We start from the raw sequence: 3,929 nt of genomic DNA, 5'->3' as shown, positions 1-3,929 counted from the left end.
GCTGCTGCCGGGGGTTCCTGGAGGAGGTTTGGGGGTGACAGACGAGGGGGGAGGTTCCCCGTGGGGGAGGACGAGGGGAAGGTTCGCCGTGGAGGAGGTTGGAGGGTGGGGGACGGACGAGGGGCGAGGTTCCCCGGGGAGGAGTTTGTCTGTGGAAGAGTTTTCGGGGGTGAGGTTTTCCTGGGACGAGATTTGAGGGGAATGATCCCCTCGAAGGGGTTGCAGCCTTCCGTGCCCGGTTGGGCTGTGTTCTGCAGTGGCCTGGGCAAGGCTCCCCACGGGGGGGGGTCTGCAGCTGCTGTGCCCCACTGAGGGTTTGGGGTGTGGGGCTGGTGTGGTGCAGGTGAAATAAAACCTAATAAAGTGATTCCCTACATATGCTGGTGCTGCCCTACAGAGACAGAGGGCTAAACCCTCACTGCAGGGAGTGGTGCCTCCATCCCAGTTCCAAAGCACTCCCTAAAATTGCAGCTGGGGCCCCTGAGCTGTGGGTGGGCTATATTCTCCCCCAACCCTTCACCATCACATCACACATGGGGTCAGAAAATAAGATTTCAGTGCTGGGTTCAACCCCCCACATGGAGACCAAGTGCTGTGTTTTGGGTGCTTGGACACATGTGGACAGAGAGCTCAGAAAAGGAGTAAGTCCTGCATTTTCAGCAGTTGAAAAGGGAGACAAAGTCCTGGATTTGTGGAACAGAAAATGGAGATTAAGTCTTGCATTTTCATCTTCTGGAAAGAGAGACTGAAGTGCTGTGGTTTTGGGCACTGAAAACAAGTTATGGGGGCTGGTTTTGGGCCTCAAAAGCAGAGCTCTCTCTTTCTGAAGCTTAGAAAAAGATTGAGTCATGTGTTTTCAGCAGTTGAGGATACAGGTTAAGTCCTGTGTTTCTGTGACCCATCCTGAGTGGTGTGTTTTGGGGACTTGAAAACTAAGGCTCAGCTGGCTGTTTTCAGCTCTCAAAACAGGGCCCTGGGGAGAATGCTGGGTGGGAGGTGGTGGTGGGAAGGGGGTTGTTCTGGTCACGTTGGTCCCCAAAGGCTGGCATGCACCAGGCTGAATTAAAGGTGCTTTGCACAGTGTCCTTGGGTGTCCAGCTCTTTATTCAAGGGTTGTACAACCACTCAATAGTTATTAACTCATTAGACCATATTTAGACAATGTACACATACGACAGGTCATATTCATATACATGTTATGACAGTGATTGATTTATGACCCTGCCAAACGCCCAGATTGCTGTAATTAGCTGGAGCTTTACTTGGCTTGTAACAAGGAGGATTTAGTAAACCAGAGCGGGGGCATCTCCGAGCTGGAGTGTCCATCAGCAGGAGCACCTCATTAGCCAAAGTTGGTCCTGAAATTACCTCAAGCTGCAGTGTCCAGTAGCTAGAACTGAAATTACCTGAAAGTGAAACAAGCAGCAGGAATTTAAATTACCCAGGCTTCAAATACCCTGAGCAGTAATACATTGGAGAGTCCCTCAGCAGGAGCTGTAATAAGCAGCAATATCTCTCAACGCGAGTGTCCAGTCACATCTGGCAGCTGGGGCTGTGCTCCCAGTGCCACTGGGCAGGGAGCATCTGCTCTCCGTTGTGAGGGAGGGCTGAGCTTACCTGCAGCTGTAAGGGGAGTGAATATGAGCAGGAACACCTTGTGGCCGGAGCTGTAGCAAGCTGGGGGGGTCTGTCAGCTGGATCTGTACTCCAAGGCAGGCACAGGCAGGGCTGTCCCCAACAAGATGCTCGCAGCAGCAGGGAGGTGAGTTGTCTTTCTGTGAGCTGGGAGCCTGGCCTCTTCCCTCAGGGACTCAATCCATGCCTAGTGCCTCTCTCTGGGCAGAGGGTCTCTCCTAGTCCTGCTCCCAAGGGCCAAAATGCGTGTGGGGGGCCCAGATCTCCTGGGGTGGGTAGGCACAGGCAAGGCAGCTTCGGTGTCTCCTCTGCACCTGCGTAAGGGGAGCAAAACCGGTCGGTCAGAGATCCAGGGGTGCACAGCACGGCCCCACATAACTTGTGGGAGATGCCTGTCCCCTCCCAGGCAAGGACAACCCATCCCTCCTGCCTGCCCCTCGCTTTCGGCAGAGGCTGCCCAGCACCACACCTGGGCGACGGGGAGGGAAGGGAGAGACAAGGGGAGAGCTCAGAGCTCTGCCTGAAAAAACCACATTCCTCCCCAGAACAGCAAGTGAGAAAGCACGCCTTGCTGAAACCCCTCTGCTCTGTGAGGAGCACTCCTGGCACAAAATGACACCGAGCAGTACCGGGGCTGAGGATGGGCTGTTCCTGTCCGGGGCCCGGCCTGGCACAGCACTTGCCACCCCCACCCAGGAGCGGGACTTTGGGAGCCACAGGCTGTGCTTTTCCCAAACCCAGGGCTAAACATCAAACAAAGCTGAACCAAGCCAAGCGGGTTTCAGGAGGGGCCAGAAAAAAAACAGGAGCCCCCCCCCGGGGGGAGCAGAACAGGGCTGGTGCTCTCCCGGCCGTGGCTGAGAGCCGCACCAGCACTTGCTGGGCGGTTGGTGATGGTGTGGTGGGAAGCCATTCTGGGACAGCTCTGGCACAAGAGCTTCTCCCCCCCCCCCCCCCGCAGCGACCGGTCCCAGAACCGTGGGGCACAGCCCTGGCCCCTGCCCAGGAACGCCACTGGCACAGCCCCAAACCGCCCCGCAGCAGGACATGCAACGCAACCACAAGCCACAAGCAAAAATGTTTTCTTCCCAAGCAACAGCCAGGCACAATGGAGATGCGAGGTGCAGCCGTGACCCTGACCCCGCTGCCAGCCCGGTGGCGGTGCCAAGCCCAAACTGCGCTGCAACAGGACCGGCACCAGAAGCCACACGCGTGGCCTGTCCTCCTCGGGCACGGCTTCCTCAGCCCGCCTGCGGTTAGGGTGTTCCCACGGGCCTGACCCTGACACACCCCCAGAGCACGGCGTGGCCACCTGCCTGCTTCAGAGCACTCAGCAGACATTTCCTCCCGTGTCGGGGCCGTGCTCCTCGCCCTGGCTGAGCCTTCCTGCCGCCCGGCTGCTCCCTTGCGCTGTTACCTGCGCTGAAAAATCCCCTTGTGAGGAAGCGGCCGCAGCTCTCGCTCCAGCAGTAGCCCCCAGCCCACACCACAGCCCACGCCGAGGCAACAAGCCTCTCTCCCTTTGCCCTGATGATCGGCGGAGCCTTGGTGCGAATGCCCCTCCCCGAGTCGCTGCGGGTCTGCCGAGCCCCGCGGGGACGACCCCACGGCTGCTCCCACAGTAGCGCCCCGCAGGCAGCAAAACCTTTTCGGAAATGCAAACTCGGCTTTTAAGAAGTTTAAGGGCTAAAGCTGAACCCTGTCGTTCAGTGCTCCCCCCTCCCTTTCTCCGCACATGCATCAGGGCCAGGTCTGCCCTCCCCAAGGCCGGGGGCCTGCAGTTTCCCGGGCAAACAAACCCCGGTGCATCCTCGGGAGGCTCTTCCTGGGCAGCACTGGAGGCTTTGCTTCCTTTTCTTCCCCCTCCCCTGGCTGCCGGTCCCCGCCGGCTCCTTCCCAGCCTGACCTGCCGCTCGGTTGCTCTCCCGGTCCTCCCGCCGCTGCACGGGGTGAGCCCGGGCGGGGCCTCCCGGTGCTAACGCTGCTCAGCGGCAGAGGCGGGCAGTCAGCAGCCTTTCCCCGGGGGCCCCCGGTGCCGCCGGGCGGCTCCGATGGGGGAGCCCCGGCCCTGAGCAAACAGAAACAGGTTTGGAAAAAAACAAAACAAAACAAAAAACCAAAACAACCCACTCACGGACACAGCTCCGGGTCACCGCTCGGTCCCTTCCTCTGTCGGGTGACACGTTTATCCCTTGCAGAGGCTCCTCGGGGGCCCCCGGCGCGGCCCGGGGACGCACCCGCCGCCCTCACCCCACCCGGGGCGCAGGCGCGGGATGCACGCTCGTGGCGCGCCC

The 3,929-nt window shown here is 59.5% G+C and overlaps 1 long non-coding RNA gene across 2 annotated transcripts; it reads right to left on the bottom strand.

Annotated features, from left to right (window-relative positions):
- Positions 1 to 1,086: 1,086 nt before the first annotated feature.
- On the bottom strand, positions 1,087 to 3,929 carry LOC116965117. Of its 2 annotated transcripts, none has more exons than XR_004409165.2 (3): positions 3,766 to 3,929; positions 1,618 to 1,949; positions 1,087 to 1,406 (listed from the first exon to the last, which is right to left on the bottom strand). It is a non-coding gene; the product is annotated as an uncharacterized LOC116965117 (long non-coding RNA). The 2 variants fall into 2 exon arrangements; XR_004409163.2 differs by having other exon boundaries at positions 3,770 to 3,929.

The sequence above is a fragment of the Tyto alba genome, unplaced genomic scaffold (genome assembly GCF_018691265.1).
Source record: "Tyto alba isolate M040663 unplaced genomic scaffold, T.alba_DEE_v4.0 Super-Scaffold_23, whole genome shotgun sequence".
In the NCBI taxonomy this organism is placed as follows: domain Eukaryota; kingdom Metazoa; phylum Chordata; class Aves; order Strigiformes; family Tytonidae; genus Tyto; species Tyto alba.
Note: the sequence above shows the minus strand (reverse complement) of the source record. Positions and strands in the feature narration are given on the sequence as shown.